Source organism: Podarcis bocagei (assembly GCF_964188305.1).
Source record: "Podarcis bocagei genome assembly, chromosome: 3".
Classification (NCBI taxonomy): Eukaryota; Metazoa; Chordata; class Lepidosauria; order Squamata; family Lacertidae; genus Podarcis; species Podarcis bocagei.
Genome location: NC_138127.1, coordinates 108696210 through 108714303, shown reverse-complemented (window position 1 = coordinate 108714303; position 18094 = coordinate 108696210). Strand labels below are relative to the sequence as shown.

General features: G+C 44.8%; 1 long non-coding RNA gene across 1 annotated transcript; it reads left to right on the top strand.

Moving 5' to 3' along the window:
• Positions 1-311: 311 nt before the first annotated feature.
• LOC308584218 lies at positions 312-16550 on the top strand. The gene is made up of 3 exons (XR_014006658.1): positions 312-3158; positions 3451-4272; positions 16217-16550. It is a non-coding gene; the product is annotated as an uncharacterized lncRNA (long non-coding RNA).
• The last annotated feature ends 1544 nt before the right edge of the window (positions 16551-18094 follow it).

Genomic DNA, 18094 nt, shown 5'->3' with positions numbered 1-18094 from the left:
TATATTCATGATGTAACTTGTGAAACCCAACCTTCCCATAATGTATTCGTGACGTTTCATGCACTGTATTCTGGGATATGGAGGGAAATTTCAAAAGTTCATGTCACCCCTTTCTCTGGGTTCAATCTCGCCTTGAACCTGTTGCGCAATAAACTTGGACCTTCTGCCGTTTGCTCCTGTGTCCGGCTGAGCTCATTTTCTTCCGCAGGGACCCACGGACTTAGTCCGATGAGCTGGGTGGCAGAGTAACCCCGCACCCAGATTTTAGCCGTAACAAGGATGAGAACAGAAATCGTGCTCCAGCGGCAGGAGGCCCCATTAGCCAAAGTGGTGCTTCAGGTTAAGAACATTTCAGGTTAAGAACAGACCTCCGGAACAAATTAAGTACTTAACCCGAGGTACAACTGTAACGGTCTTTATTACCGCTACTCTCACAGGCCCTGTGGCAGCAGTAGCGCAGGTCAGGAGGGAATGATTTCTAGGGTTGCCAGAGGGTAAGCTCTGTACATCACCTCTTTCCTTGAAGTTGTTGCATGGGTGAGCTTCTGAGCACATTAACTCCCCCCTTAAAAAAAACCACTTAATAATTTTTGGTCTTAGAATTCTCTATTTCATTGGCAGGGACTCTAGTCCAAGGTGCCAGGCCAGAGAGGCCTTTCTCTGCCCTGCTGCCCAAGTTCCTTTCAATTGGAAATGTAAAGGACTGCAATCTGGGGCCTTCTGTACACAACACATGTGGACTGCTGCAAAGCTCTGGGCTCTCACAGCCAATTCTGCAACATCTGAAAACAAAAGCAATCCAAGCCCACCTATGAGCCAAGACTCTCTGGGTTCTAGTAGGAGATCAATGACCAACTTCCCCCTGTGCTTTTCACCGAGAATTGACTCTCTGCCAACATTCTGTGCTCGAAAGTAACAAAACCAGCACGTGCTATGCGTCCCAGAGACTTCTCAGCTACAACCTATGGTGAAATATTGAATGCCGGCAATAAACACAGTGTTAGAATGTGGGTCTATGAAGTCAGACTTCTATTGGCCCTTACCCAGGGAAGGAAAAGGGATCTAAACAATTAAATCCCTTCGTCGTAGTTTCTAAGCAGTTGTTTCTTTTGCATTTTGCTGCGTGAGAATACCACACTTGCTTCCACAGACTGCAATCATAGAGCCACTTAACTGGGAAGAAACCCCATTAAGTTCAATGGGATTTGCTTGCAAATGATCAGCAACAGAAGTGTGCTGTCACTGTGAGCTTTGTTAGTTCATTAAGAATAAACCCTGTCAGTTTTACATCATTTTGCAAACTTTAAGCCCAATTCTCCGTATTTCCACACCAGTTTGCAAGAAAGAAAGAGAGAGAAAATGAAAAAGAAAGAAAGATATCAGCATTTTAGTGTAAATTCCTCCTAATAGGCACATGTTTGTATTCAATTTTGCCTAATGGATACATTTTTATACTTTATACTTTCTTCAGTCATGTTTTATTCTGGATTGTTTTATTTGATGTTTTTAAGTGTAAAGCGTTTTGAGATTCTTTTCTTAAAAATATAAACCAGTATAGAAATGAATAATAATATTTTTTGCAAATCATTTTTTATAATATAATGGATTTTTTAATGGTACTCTCACTGAAATAAGTCTTTTTACACACATGCTACCCTAGTACATGCATTTTTGTACACGTTACTTGACCAGAGGAGAACTGTAGTGCAAAATTTGAAGAAGTGCAAATTTCAAAGGATTGCTGTGCTTTGGTTTGCATATTATTTCAGAAAGGGCGGATTTGGTAGGCTTGCCTCTAAATGCAAACTGAATTGAATTTCTTCCCCAACCATAATTAAGAAATGTACATAGCATCCTCAAGCCATAGGCATTTGGAATGGCTTGCAAAAGCAAAGCAAGAGCAGCAAGATAGAAGCATACTAATGACAATAATATTGCTTTTTAAATAAAAAAGGTAGAAAACAATAAAATCAGTGGATGAAAATCTACTGAATTCCATGCTGAATGTTCTGGGTAAATACTCTGCTTTAACTGATGTAAAATTGCTCCCAGTCCCTCATTCTAGACTCTTAACAGATTGGAATCCCCATTTTGTCAGTAAACATGTACTATTTTATGGGTGGATGAAATTCATTATTTTTAGCACTGTTTTTTAGCTGCCGGAAAACACAAGTGAGGGGTGGCAATCCATTTTTGTTGGTCTTGTTCATGCTCCCTGGTTTCCCCAGCTCACACTCCTGCATATTACAACCACCTTTTTATTTAAAGTGCAAGGGGCGTTTAAGAGTGGTTGTAGCTGCAGCCAGTTACATAACTGCTGTTTGCAGCATCTTCAAAACACCCTCGGGCACCCTTCCACAAACACATGATGCATGGAAAGCCCTCCATATTTCATTCAAAAATGCCAAGTTATAAATTCACGCGGGATGGAGCGTGTTCTGTTGGACAGACAGAATGTTCTGGATCGCGGTTTTCTATTTGTACTATTTGGCCAGCGTGTTATGCTTTTTGCAAAGCAGATGTACTGGAACGTGAAATACTGGCGGCCGCCCTCCCCTTTAACTTCAGCTAACGAGAGTGCTTTAAACAGGGGAATAACCCACTTGAATTTACACTTAGAAGCCTTAAATGTCATTTTATTTCACTTAACTACACATTCAGCACAGATCAGTGTTCATTTAGCATTCCAGTGTCACCATATCCAAAGTTTATGTTTACCAGCTTCGGATTGTCAAAATACTAGTCCCTGGCATAGCATTAGAGAATGGGGTGTTTGTATAGCAAGACATTCTCTGCTTCTGTTTTCCCTCCTGTAAAATGGGAATAGCTGAAAGTTACTTCAAAGGCTTATTGTAAGGAATGAAAATAAAAAACGTAACACCCTTTGCAAATTAATCATGATATATGAATGACATGCCCTAGTAATTAGGACTGTCTCACTTGTGCTTCTTCTGCAAGTTTATCCTCTGCACTCATCATGCTGTTGGAGACACAGCACTGAATTTCTCTGGTCAGGGAAGAAGGGGTGAGTGAAGATCTTCATCGGGAATAAGGGTATTCAGAAATTGTTCCTACATGCAACAACAGCGGCGAGGTTATTATTGGCCCAGGTTTGGAAACAGCAACAATTGCCAACAGTTGAAGAGTGGCAGCAGAAGGTAATGGAATATGCAGAAAAAGCCAAATTAATGGGGAAAATTCAATAACAGGGCGATGAAACATTTCAAAAAGAATGGGGAAAATTTATGTCATATATAGGAAAGATAAGGTGAAATAGTGAAACCAGTAGAACCAAAATAAACCTCATAATGGGAAATACAAAGAATTTTACTGGACAGTAATAACAATAAGAAGTAAAATATATAATGTGACCAATGTAACAGTAGCTGTCAATGAATATAGACAGACAACAAGAATCGTGTATATATAGAAAGATTTATTTGTTTACAGACATTTTATGGACAAATGTGGAAGAAGAAGAACAATATACAAAATGGAGAAAGACAATGCGAAAAATTTAGAGACGATATAAAAAAGCCAGAAGAAGGAAGGAAGGAAGTCAGCTCCTAGGAGAAAGTATAAATGTAAAATGTAATGTAATATGTGTATGTATAATATGTAATTTAAAAACCAATAAAAATTATCCGGGGGGGGGGGGAGGAATACGGATATTCACCAAAAGGCTGCTGTAGAGGCAGCATGCAGGGGCTGCCAAGGAAATGACAGATCTGGCCTGCAAGGTGTGCACCCACAGCAGTGCATTCCTTGGAGGCTAGATCTGCTGCCCCTGTGGATCCTGCCACCTGAGGCAGTGGTCTCACCTTGCTTCATGGGTGGGCCGGCCCTGCTTCCGTTCCCCACCAATGTCTGTAACCTTGACACACGGCACCCTAGCGGGGATTTCGCAAGGGAGGTCTCCTTCTCTGCTCTGTTGTCTGATGAAAACCTAGCTTAAAAAGTGCCCGGCTGCATCAGATCCTAAGGCCCATTTGTCCATCACCCTTTTTCCATTGCCGCCAGCCAGAGATTTCTGGAAAACACTTAAGAAGCATTGTAGCTGTCTGCTAGATAAAACTTTTAAGATTGCCCAATATCAGTTCACCACGCAATATTTCTCAGTTAAGGCAATTCATACATTCAGTGGACTGGTATATAGACATCTGTGAACCAGTCATACAAACTTCTTTAAATAATATAAAGTAAGGATTTTATACTCTACTCTTCATTCCAGGAGCTCAGAGGAGTATTTTACCATTGCAAGAACACTGCAAGGTAAGTTAAACCAAGTGGCAATGCTTTGCCAGTGGTACCCAAATGCATTTTATAGCTGGCCAAAGATGTTAACCCAGGTTTTTTAAAAGAATGACTTTGCGGCACATTGGTTGCATACACACCATACATTTAAAGCACCTCCGCCTGCAAGAATCCTAGGAATTTCCGTTTGTTAATAGTGCTTAGAATTGTACGTCGGTGAGGGGGAAACTACAGTTCCCATTATTCTTGGGGGGATGGTGCTTTAAATGTGCTTTAAATATATGGTGTATACACAGCTACTCTCTTTCAACAATGCTAATTCAAAGACAACACTTTTCTTAAGTCTTCAGACATCCTCACGTACATCAACTGCAGTATTCCTTGTTACAGGTAGGTAGCCGTGTTGGTCTGCAGTAGTCAAAACAAAATAAATAAAAAATAATAAAATAAAATTCCTTCCAGTAGCACCTTAGAGACCAACTAAATTAGTTATTGGTATGAGCTTTCGTGTGCATGCACACTTCTTCAGATACACTGAAACAGTATTCCTTGTTACCCCATGAAGTATGGCAGCTTGCATAGTTCGTGCAATTAAATAGGTTTGAGCCGTATTCTGTAGACAAGATAATTCAAACAAAATGCACCGGACTGTGCAAGAGAGGAGCGGGTGCCGTTAGAACTTCTGTCTTCTAAACACTCTTGGAGCTGCTCTTTCTTTTTGCAAAAGCCTCGTGTTTTGTTTTTTAGGTGGTTTTTTTCTTTCCAAGGAAAGCATTCTATAATGTGTCTTGAGAACTTTCACCACCATTGTGGTAACAAGAGGAATAGGAACCAAACCCACACGGCCTCTTTTCTTTTCTTTTTTTAAACTCTCCACAGCTGCCAAATATTTTCTGAGCCAGAAAGATCCAGTCTCAGCAGGCTGGATATATAAACGTGATGAGGGAGGGAGGGAGAGGATCTGGGTTGTTTGGCTTGGCTCTCTCTGCTGTAAAAAAAAAAAACCCCAAAACGCCCACATGGAAGCCAGCAGAGAGAAGTTTTCTCCCCTTAAAGAGACAGCACTGGAAACCTATTAAGGGAAGCTGGAAAAGGGATCTGTAAACACATAGCCGACTTTCAGATGATGTCAGTGAACTGAGCCATATTTAGACGGAAGAATTCACATTTCTAAGCATTAATCACAACCCACGCTTCCTCCTAGCTTTGCTCGTGAATGCTGAATATTGGCCTAGGCTTTCCCTATACTGGTGCACCGCAGATACTTTAGACTACAACTCCCATCAGCCCTGTGTTGGGGGCAGATGGGAACTGTAGTCATACAATCATAGAAATGTAGAACTGTAGAGTTGGAAGGTATCCAAACGGTCTTCTAGTCCAACTCCCTGCAATGCAGGAATCTCAGCATCCATGGCAGATGGCCACCCAACCCCTGCTTAAAAACCTCCAAGGAAGGAGAGTCTACAACCTCCCAAGGGAGACTGTTCCCCTGTTGAACAGCTCTTGCCGTCAGAAAGTTCTTCCACCACCTTCCGAGGGAGACTGTTCCAATGTCTAAAACATCTTGAGGAGCCCAGGTTGGAGAAAGCTAGCCTAGGTTCAGTTCTGATCATCAGCTTCATGTTCCCTGAAGAGATCTCTTCAAAATCATTGTTATTCTACTGCTTTGTGACGTTTAAAAGGCTCACCTAGCCGCCCAGAGTGGCCGGGAAAACCTAGCCAGATGGGAGGGGTATAAATAAATTGTTGTTGTTGTTGTTGTTGTTGTTGTTGTTGTTACCTAGTCCAGTATCCTGTTCTCACAGTGGCCAACTAGAGGCCCACAGAAATCCTGCAAGCACAATCTGAGTGCAAGAGCACTCTCCCTCCTTTCGATTCCGAAAAATTGAGCCCCGTTCGCATTCTGAATAGAACGAAAGACGTGATGGCGCGTCTGCGCGTGCGCGGGTCGCGTTTTGCCGCTTCCACCCATGCACATGACGTCATTTTGAGCATCTGTGCATGTGCAAGCGGCGAAACCCAGAAGTAACGCGCTCCATTACTTCCGGGTTGCCGCAGAGCGACCGCATGCCTGCGCGAGTTGCATTTTGCAACTCCCGCGCATGCGCGTGACATCATTTTGAGCGTCTGCGCATGCGCGAGCGGCAAAACCTGGAAGTAACCGCGCTCTGTTACTTTCGAAAGCGCTCAACCTGAAGCACATTCAACCCGAAGTATGACTGTATTACCTTGGACCAGGGGTCGGCAAGGTTTTACCTGTCTGGGCCGGTCAAGTCCCGTGGAGACCTCTCCGTGGGCTGGATCATGTGTGCACGTAAGCGCGCACACGCGTATTCCAGTGTCTTGGCATGCGCAGACACGATTTTCGGCACCACGGAAGCGGGGCCCTGCACCACACCGGTTTAGCGCAGCACGCGGGGACTTGCCAAGCAGGCGGCTTGGTTCGGGGGCAGCTCGTGGGCCAGTTAAACTGTCCCCATGAGCCGCTTGCAGCCCATGGGACGCAGGTTGGCGACCCCTGCCAGTAGAGATAGAACTTAGCCTTGCCCCCATCTACTTATCCAATCCTCTTTTAAACCCATTCAATTTGGTGGCCATCACTGCCGCCTGTGGCAGTGAGTTCCGTAGTCAGACTATGCCCTCCCTCCTCTCGCCTTCCATTCTGCGCATGCTCTCAAGTGTGCTATGTCATAGTTTTGCGCCCCCTCAGCTTGGCACCCTGTTTAGTTGAACCACCTGCAGCACCCTAAATCTGGCGCTGAAAGTAGTTCCTATAATTTCCAGATGAACTGAACATGAATTAAGTTCTTTTCGTGGTGGAATTCTGGGCAAATTTAAAGTTAATTCAATTTTAATTCGATGATTTTTATATACTGTATAAGTGTTTTGTTGCACTTACTCTCTGTTTGATTGTGGCCATTAGTCATGCTGCTGTTAAATATCATAACTGTTGGGAAGAATAAAACACTGTGTTTTGATATTTTCTTTGATTTTTTAAGTATCTTTTAAACCTTTGCAGAGCCACTGGTAAAATTCTTAAGGCTTGGTGGGGAAAAGCCAAGGACTACATGAGTGAATTGTGAATCTAATTCAAACTAGAACTAATTCCCTTTTGGAGCTGGTAAACTGAAACTAATTCCTTTTTTTTAAAATGAATTTTCCAATGAATGTTACATATTTTCGTTAAAAGACCAGCTATTTAAGGGCTCTCGGGTGGGTGCCATTCAGACCCCATGATAGAATAGTTTTAAATTTGTCAATAAAGTATATCTTTTGTCTCCTGTCACCATTATGTACTACAGTTTCTCATATTCCCTTTCTGGGAAAGTTATTTTAGGCACAAGAACCTGCCCTGTATGGTCCTCATTTTTTGGTGATGTGATTAGTAATTTTTGAAAAATTCGTATTGAACAGATTGAACTAAAATGTTATTTCTCACAACAATAACAATGCAGACAAATAGGTTACAAGAATCCCCGAAAAGATTCAGCACAAGCACGTAAAGAGGCAAAATCAGGAGAGCGAATTTTCTGAAGACATGTTCTGATTAAAACCAACTGCTCCAATATGTAATAAAACTCCAGTTCTCCTTGCCAATATATTCATATCAGATCATTCTTTCTCTTCCAATTAAAGGTGTGGCTTTGCTTATAAACAACGTACGTATTTAGCCATAAGGATTCAGAAAAATCTTTCAGTTTTGCCTTTAAATGTCAGCGAAGAAGAAGAAAAAGACATACCGTCGTTGAGCATTACATGGCTGGATTGTCAGCCAAAGTTCAAATCTTAGGGGTATAACTTGTTTCTTTGACCAAAAGTCCATTTCTGCAGTTCAAATATTACTCCTCTCTCCTCTTAAAATGTTGAATATTCGCAGAAAGTATATTTATGTGGCATTTTAGTTTCCTGATGAGGATGAGGTGAACATCTGTGATATCCTGTGCATTTTCTGGTAGTGGCACAGCTCCCTGCTTCTATTCTGGGGGCAGGAATACTGTTCTATACTTGCAGAACATCACAAATCCAGCAGAACATCTGGGACAACAACATTTAGCCATGTCAACCTGCAATGCTCTTCTATGCCGTCTGTCATCACTAAGCCTCTAGGCAAGCTGATACCTGGTGCTCTTTATCACCTGCCATCATGGAATACTTGGAATTCCATGGGGCTTTTTATAATTAGTATTAGATTTCTTGCCTCCTTTTGATCATAAGGCAGAAGCAGATGACATGGCAGGATGGAGACCCTTACCGGACCTCTGGGCAGGTGGGTCACTGGTGCTGACCAGAAGAGGTGAGGTCAGCATGGTGCAAACACTCCAGCAGAGCCAACCCAGCACTCCTAGTGATGCGTTTCCACTGTACCACCCTCCACGCTGCCTGGCCCCTTCCCCTTCTGGGAAACAGCAGCAGCTCACCTGTCAGGAGGTCAGGTAACCACCTCCGCCTCAACATGCCATTTGCCAGGGCCCTGAGGGCTCAGAGCAGTGTGAAACTATTCAGTAACACAGTACAGTGGTACCTCGTGTTAAGTACTTAATTCGTTCCGGAGGTCCGTTCTTAACCTGAAACTGTACTTAACCTGAAGCACCACTTTAGCGAATGGGGTCTCCTGCTGCCGCCGCGCCGCTGGAGCACGATTTCTGTTCTCATCCTGAAGCAAAGTTCTTAACCTGAAGCACTATTTCTGGTTAGCGGAGTCTGTAACCTGAAGCGCGTGTAACCTGAAGCGCGTGTAACCTGAGGTACCACTGTATTAGAAACCAGATAAAACACATCACATTATTTCATTTAGAATACATTTTTTAATGTATGATATTTTAGTGTTTTTTGGTTTCTATGGAAGCCGCCCAGAGTGGCTGGGGAAACCCAGCCAGATGGGCGGGGTACAAATAATAAATTATTATTATTATTATTATTATTATTATTATTATTATTATTATTATTAATTATTATAATATCACAGTATTCAATTTTATATATATATATATATAATTCGTTATCTAGTATTATCTCAGTTTCTGCTTATTCTAGTTTGCGTTCCTTCTTTAACTATTTTAGAAATATGTGTTGATGTGTTTTAAAATGTCAAACGCCGCTACCGCCCTGTGACCGTATGGCGAGGGGCGATATAGAAAAACCTCAATTTGTTATTCTTAAGAAAAATACATTTAGATGTTCCAAGTTCTGAGAGTAGGCGATATTCACTTTGCTGAAGTTAAGCAGGTCCCGGTCTATCCAGTGCCTGGATCTGAGGTGTCTGAGGATTCTGTAATGGAAGAAGGAGTCGGCGGGTAGAACAAATAAAACTTTTTTCATTCAAGGATTTCAAGCCTGATTTATCCAAAGGCTCTTAAGGCACTTCCAAAAATTCGTTATAAATCAATGAAAACAACATCTTGTTTATTGTGGGGGGGGGAGGGAAGAAGATAATATATTAATCTGGAAAATCCTCCCTAAAAATGCGTTAATAAAGAGCAGGCCAGGAGTTAACTCTTAATCATTGCCAGCATCACCACATATCCTTCCATGCCTCTGCAATGCCCTGTCTGTTACTCCTGGGGCTTGATTTCCCCCTTCAGTTGCACTATTATTTTCTGGAAACTGCCCTGCTCAGTATACAGAAAGCGGCACTTGCACAATTTTTCCAACGAAGGCTTCTTGGCGGTTGTCGTGTTTTGTTTTTGCATCCTTCCCCCATGTGGCCACCCTCTGGCCTGTGTTTTCTTCAGTCTGGGTGGACTCTGGGGAACGCATGTGCTGTACAGGGTTCTGTCGCTGTGGCATGTGAGGATTACACAGGGCTGGAGCATGTTTCCTTCCTCCTTCAAGAAACAAAAAACAACCCCTATCCCTCCATACCTTCAAATTCTAGCCATTTTGGCTGAATGTTGGATAGCCCGTGCAAAATTATGCTCCTGCTTCAATTCAAGGCTGGCAGCGCAAGGGTGAAGTTGCTTCCACCTCCCTCTCGCTTCCTCCTCCTCCCATATCTTCTCCTCCTTTTGCTCTCCCAGCTTGAGCAATCAGAGTCCCCCCCACCCCCAGTTTCCTGGCCTCCTTCCCAAATCTTCCCTTGCGGTTCTCGCTTGGGGACATTTGTTTGCCACATGCTAAATTGATCTCTCTCCGGAGGCTAAATTAACCCACAGCCACTGACACAGTTTCATAAACACACACACAAAGACAACGAGTCTTGGATTTCAAAAAGACGCTGCAGCCTCGGCTGTTGGATGGAGTCCCTTCCCTACAGCCTAGGAACCTCCTGCATTCCTTTCGTCAGATCGCTAGCAGGAGCCGAGTGAAAAATGAACCCCCTTCCCAATCCCTCTTTCGTTCTGGAGCAAAAGCAGTAGTGAAACCTTGTCTCTGCGACTTTGACCGTTTCCCCTGGCTCTGTTTCTGGAATGCTACACTTCCAGTCTTCTTTCCTCCTCCTAATATTTTCTGCCTGCTTCGGAAGAATCTCTGCTGCACAGCAAAGAACCCTGCTGATTGCAAGAGAAGACTAAAATCTTTTTTTTTTTTAAGTTATCCTACTAAAGAATTAAAAAGGGACGCGGGTGGCACTGTGGTCTGAACCACAGAGCCTAGGGCTTGCCGATCAGAAGGTCAGCAGTTCGAATCCACGCGATGGGGTGAGCTCCTGTTGCTCAGTCCCTGGTCCTGCCAATCTAGCAGTTCAAAAGCACGCAGTGCAAGTAGATAAATAGGTACCACTCCGGTGGGAAGGTAAACGGCGTTTCCGTGCGCTGCTCTGGTTCGCCAGAAGCGGCTTAGTCATGCTGACCACATGACCCAGAAGCTGTACGCCGGCTCCGTCAGCCTATAAAGCGAGATGAGCACCGCAACCCCAGAGTCGTCCGCAACTGGACCTAATGTTCGGGGGTCCCTTTACCTTTACTGAATAATAAGAATGACAATTTTATTATTTATATCATGCCCATCTGACTGGGTGGCCCCAGCCGCACTGGGCAGCTCCCAACAAAATATTAAAAACACAATAAAACCTCAAACATAAAAAATACAATAGTCTGTCAAACATTAAAAGCTTCCCTAATCAGGGCTGCCTTCAGATGTCTTCTAAAAGTTGTATGGTTCTTTATCTCCTTAACATCTGATGGGAGGGTGTTCCACTGGGCAGGGGCCAGCACCGAGAAGGCCCTCTGCCTGGTTCCCTGTAACTTGGCTTCTCACAGTGAGGGAACCACCAGAAGATCCTTGGAGCTGGACCTCAGTGTCTGGGCTGAACAATGGGGGTGGAGATGCTCCTTCAGGTCTACAGGGCCGAGGCCGTTTAGGACTTCAAAGGTCAGCACCAGCACTGAGCATTTGCCACAACTGGGCCACGGATGTCATCTGGTCGGCCACTGTGAGAACAGGATCCTGGATTTGATGGGCCAGCAGGCTCTTCTTACAAATGGGCATATAACTCTGAACTTCCGCCTTTGAGATGTACATGAGTGGTCCCCATCTGTGGGCAAAGCACCTCTAATTCCAGGCAGCATCTGGACACAACAGCTGGATTTACATGTTGCAATAAACCAACCAGCTTTCTTCAACCTGATGCCCTCTAGTTAGCTTAGACCACAATGCCCATGCTGACTGGGGCTATGGTGGGGTTCTAGTCCAAAAGATCTGGAAGGCATCAGGTTAGCAAAGGCTGCAATGAACTGTTGTTCATCCCCACCCCCACCCCCAGATGGTGGTTTGCTTCACTCAAATGCCACCATCACTAAGCCAAGAACAAATTCTGGCTTCACAGCATGGTTTGTTTGGAGGGAATCAGACCACAATCCCCGGTTTGGATGTATCACTAAGCCAGGGATTGTTACTCCTGCTCATGCAATGGGAAGAGCAAAGCAAGAAATAATGTGTTGTTGTTGTTGTTTAGTTGTTTAGTCATGTCCGACTCTTCGTGACCCCCTGGACCAGAGCACGCCAGGCACTCCGGTCTTCCACTGCCTCCCGCAGTTTGGTCAAACTCATGCTAGTAGCTTCGAAAACACTGTCCCACCATCTCGTCCTCTGTCGTCCCCTTCTCCTTGTGCCCTCCATCTTTCCCAGCATCAGGGTCTTCTCCAGGGAGTCTTCTCTTCTCATGAGGTGGCCAAAGTCTTGGAGCCTCAGCTTCAGGATCTATCCTTCCAGTGAGCACTCAGGGCTGATTTCCTTCAGAATGGATCTGTTTGATCTTCTTGCAGTCCACGGGGCTCTCAAGAGTCTCCTCCAGCACCATCATTCAAAAGCATTCATTCTTTGGAGATCAGCCTTCTTTATGGTCCAGCTCTCACTTCCATACATCACTACTGGGAAAACCATAGCTTTAACTATACGGACCTTGTACCCCTCTCCTTATTCCTTCTCTGCTTATGCCTCTGATTCAGAAACCATTTTGCAAACTGTCCAGCAGTGCATTTGGAGAGAGAGTGCAAGAGATCTCATGTTACATTGCTATCGCCAGCTGACATGCAAGCCTCATGTTCATAAATGATCAACCAGAGCTGTCTTCAAGTTGGTAGCGGTGATGACATCCTAAGCGGCCCCCTCCCCTTTTTTGCTGATTCAGGATAACGACACCCTCTCGTGACTAAGAGGAAGAAACACCGCAGATTTTGTGTGTGTGTGTGCGTGCAGGTTCCTTCCATGCACAGAGCGCAAGGCATGGAGGTTTTCTGTAACGGTCGCGGATGTTGTGACATACCTATGGGCAATGTAACTGAATCACACCAGGATAAGGAATCTGGGAAATTTACAGCTGGCTTGCTCATTGTTGTGTCACTCTTGCAAGGCAAGTACGTGCATTTTGACTGCTCTGCACCCAAGAGGATTCAGGCCGGTTCCTGCTAGAGTCAGCGGCCACCGAGGGATTATCTCTTAACCTCTGCTTTGTACACAAGGGGTGTTTTCACACAGAAGAGGCATGCTCCAGACTCGGTCAAGCCGACATGGGTGGGTGCCAAGTACAATAAGCAAAAGCGGAGTCATTTGCGCTGTCACCAAAGGACCGTAGCCAAGGATTTGATGGGGCAATTGGAGTAAATGCACAGTGCTTATGCATTTAATTCCATTTATATCCAGCCTTTCCAAAGCCCCAGGCGGCTTACGGAAAAGATTATAGCAACTAAACCACAGAACAGTTTTTTAAAAACAACAACCGACTGGTAAAATGCAAACATAACACACACAACCTCAGTGAAAGTGGCCAAGAAAATGTAATTAACACTCAGTAGCTGAAACTCCCTTCCAGAAATCTGAAAGGACCAGCTCAAAACCTCAATTGGAAGGCAATTCTACTGCCTCAGGGCCATTGCAGCCAAGGTCCTGTTCCTTCCTGCAGAAGCACTGACTGCAAAACACAAAAACTGTTGCAAGGCTCAGATAGGGGAAGGCTGCCTTCAGAGATAAGTTCCAACACACAGCCCCTTCCTCCCCCCTCTGTGCTGTTTCCTAATCTGTGACCTTGCTAAAATCTCAATATAGGCAGCCGGAACGTGCCTTTATTTAAAGTCCCAATAACCCAAATTCTGTGACTCACCCACCCACCAAAGAGTCTGAATTCCGCAACTTACTGGAGCATATGGTATAAATTAAGAAGCCATGAATGGGTCAGGGTGGCCAGCCACACTGTCCACATCCTCAGACTGCAATAATCTGAGCTGATGCAGTATAGATAGAGCAGACCTTGGACTTGCTGGCACCTGAATCTGTCTGAATCGGAGCAATTTTGTCCCTAACGTGCCTCTGGCAGTGTGAGAGCAACGCACTCTTGGCCAGATGACAGAAGTCCATTAAAAAAAATCTGCTGGACAGCAACGTGTGGATGCAAGGTGGCAGAGAAGGAGGCTTTCATCATTGCTGCCCCTGCCACATGGCAGGCACAATGTTGCCATCTCACCTGCGTTTCGTTAGGTTTGGACCAAGTTTCTTTTTTTTCTTCCTTTTTTTATTGACAATTTCCACATAGCAGTACAGTCATACCTTGGGTTGAATGTGCTTCAGGTTGAGCGCTTTCGAAAGTAACAGAGCGCGGTTACTTCCAGGTTTTGCCGTTCGCGCATGCGCAGACCCTCAAAATGATGTCACGCGCATGCGTGGTAGTGGCAAAATGCAACTCGCGCATCTTACGTTCTGTTCAGGATGCGAACAGGGCTCCGGAACAGATCCCGTTCGCGTCCCGAGGTACCACTGTATATCAAAACATATAATATTCATTATTTCCCACCCTTTTCCCCCCATTCCCCATCAATGCCCCCCCGAGACTTCCCTCAGCTCCTCTCTCTGATTTCTCAGCACACATCACTCTCTGCATATTATAAAATTATTTCAATCCTTACATTATCTATCTACCATGTTACCAATCACTAAATTTGTGTATGTTTATTCAAAACCTGCCAAGGAGTCATTTCATTGTCTTTTTAAGTACTTTGTAAAAAGTTCCCATTCTTCTTTGAAGTCACAGTTGTGCTTATCTCACAGTTTGTATGTCAGCTTAGCCAATTTGGCATAGTTCATCAATTTCTCTTGCCACTGTTCCTTTGTCGGGGTTTCCCCATTCTTCCATGCTTGTGCTATCAAGACTCTTGTAGCATACATGAATAAATTCTTTATTTTCCTTGGCAGGTCCAAATTCAGTTGGGACTGCACCCTAGCTATGCCCCTGTACACACAAACACACACAATAGCATCCCATTATAATGCCTCACGACAACAAAGAAATAGGTACATATTTCTGAGCACAATTCAAAGTGTTGGTGCTGACCCTTAAAGCCTTAAATGGCCTCAGTCCAGTTTATCTGAAGGAGCGTCTCCACCCCCATCGTTCTACCCAGACACTGAGGTCCAGTGCCAAGGGCCTTCTGGCGGTTCCCTCCCTGCGAGAAGCCAAATTATAGGGAACCAGGCAGAGGGCCTTCTCGGTGGTGGCACCCACCCTGTGGAACACCCTCCCACCAGATGTCAAAGAGAAGAACAACTACCAGACTTTTAGAAGACATCTGAAGGCAGCCCTGTTTAGGGAAGCTTTTAATGTTTGATGCATTACTGTATTTTAATATTTTGTTGGAAGTCGCCCAGAGTGGCTGGGGAAGCCCAGCCAGATGGGCGGGGTATAAATAATAAATTATTATATTATTATACGAAAAGCCCACTAGATCAGGCCAGTGGCCCATTTAGTCCACTGCTCTCACAGTGGCCAGCCAGATGACCCCATGGGAAACTTGCAAGCAGGATTTGAGCATAAGCGAGCCCTCCCCCCGCCTGTGGTTTCCAGCAGCTGGGATTCAGAAGCACTGCTGCCTACAACTGCGGAGGGCGGAAGATACTGTATTTTTCGCTCTATAAGACGCACCAGACCACAGGACGCACCTAGTTTTGGGAGGAGGAAAACAAGAGGGGAAAAAATTCTGAATCTCAGAAGCCAGAACAGCAAGAGGGATCGCTGCGCAGTGAAAGCAGCAATCCCTCTTGCTGTTCTGGCTTCTGGGATAGCTGCGCAGCCTGCATTCGCTCCATAAGACGCACACACATTTCCCCTTACTTTTTAGGAGGGGAAAAGTGAGTCTTATAGAGCAAAAAATACGGTAGCCATTATGGCCAGTAGCTATGACAGCCCTCTCCTCCTCCATGAATTTGTCCAGTTCCTTTTTTTAAAAAAACATGTGATAAGGCATCATTTGGAAGCATGAAAAATATCAGGCATTTTCTTTTGCCTGGTGCAGCGTGTCACATTTGCCCATTAATTTTTTTTTGGGGGGGGGGAGAAATATAGATCTTAATGTGCTTGGAAGGTGGTTGTGTTTTGTCTAACTTTGGGCACAATGAGGGTTCTGTGTTTGTGTGTCTTTAAAATACTTGCCACCCCAATAACATACATATGACACAATGATCTTCTTGTAAATCGGAACATGTGATGATTCCTCCTTCTTTTTGCTTCCTGCGCACAATGCACAATTGTGTGCAGACAGGAGGGCCAAATGGAGCCATGCGAATCTTGCACCCAGAAGCTGTGTGGCAGGCCGCATGAGATATGGATTTCCTCCCTTGACTGCTGCAAAAGCCACATTTGGGGAAGGGGCTTGTTCTCTCAACCTATGGAGGGATCTCGGAACATACGTTTAAAGCGAATCAAGGTGATATGTGTGAAGAGGAAGGCCTGGCAAAAACATTACACTGCTCTGCTAACGCTGGAACTCGGGGACATTCAAGGAAGGTTGGAAGAGCCAAGTCAGCTAAATCTTCATGCATCACAGAGTTAAACTGTGGAACTCCCTGCCACAGGAGGCAGTGAGGGCCACTGTTAGGTTGTGGGCAAACATATCAAATGACACAGCAATTCTTGTTTATTCACAGGCCAGAACAGAACTGAACTGAAGGGTTCAGCCAGCCTGCTTATATAGAGCTCCACTACAACGCAACAGTAACAACTTTCTGTAACTATCCAATCACTGAACATCACTTTCAATTCCTTATTTGCATATGCGGACCTGAGTGAAAACTATCTACAGTATCCCCCTGCTGGCCCAGGGTGAGAACTTCAGTACATAACAGCCACCAACTTAGAGGACTTTAAAAGCGGATTAGATAAATTGATGGAGGAGCCATGACGGATGTGCTCTGCCTCCGCAGCCAGAGGCAGAAATGATTCTGAATACCAGCTGCTGGAAACCACAAGAAGGGAGCAGGCTCTCCTGCTTGGGTCCCATTGCGAGTTACCCATAATGAGCAACTGGTTGACCACTTTAAGGACAGAATGCAGGACTAGGTGGGTCAGTTACCAGCAGATAATTAGTTCACACAGTCAAACTGAGCAGGATTTTCCGTATTTTTCGCTCTATAAGATGCACCAGACCACAAGACGCACCTAGTTTTTGGAGGAGAAAAACAAGAAAAAAAATATTCTGAATCTCAGAAGCCAGAACAGCAAGAGGGATCGCTGCGCAGTGAAAGCAGCAATCCCTCTTGCTGTTCCAGCTTTTGGGATCGCTGCACAGCCTGCATTCGCTCCATAAGACGCACACACATTTCCCCTTACTTTTTAGGAGGGAAAAAGTGAGTCTTATAGAGCAAAAAATACGGTAACTCCTACACAATCTTGGTGTCAAACCCTGCACAGGCAACGCAGAATCGAAGCCCCTCTCCTTTCCAAGTGACGTCAACTGATAGATAGGTGTATGTGGCTTGGGCGAAATGGCCTCGTGGGCCAAGACTGACTCACAAGCCAGAGGTTCCCAACCATTTCAAATTGCTGGAAACCACTGGGGGGGGGGGGAGAGAGTGCTGGTCTTGTGCTCAGGTCCGGCTTGCGGGGGCTTCTTGTTATGTACCGAAGTTCTCACCCTGGGCCAGCAGGGGGATAGTTTTCACTCAGGTCCGCATATGCCAATAAGGAATTGAAAGTGACATTCAGTGATTGGATAGTTACAGAAAGTTGTTACTGTTGCGTTGTAGTGGAGCTCTATATAAGCAAGCTGGCTGAACCCTTCAGTTCAGTTCTGTTCTGGCCTGTGAATAAACAAGAGCTGTCTGAAGAATCGCTGTGTCGTCTGATATGTTCACCCACGACTTGACACTTCTCTTTGGGACATCTGCTTTTCCCCTGTGAGAACATGATGCTGGCCTAGGCGGGCCGCGGGCCTGATCCAGAAGACTCTTCCCACATTCTTATGACTCTGCTGCAGGCCCATGACATTATTTCAAGTTGGTTAGCCAAACGTGCTGCGCTGAGGATAACAGAAAGATGCCAGCCCTTTTTTTGGCACGTAGTTCTGCACATGCTCCCCGCTATCACTTAATCAGCGCATTCTCCCGGTGTTTACTTTTTCAATGCACACACAGAGTT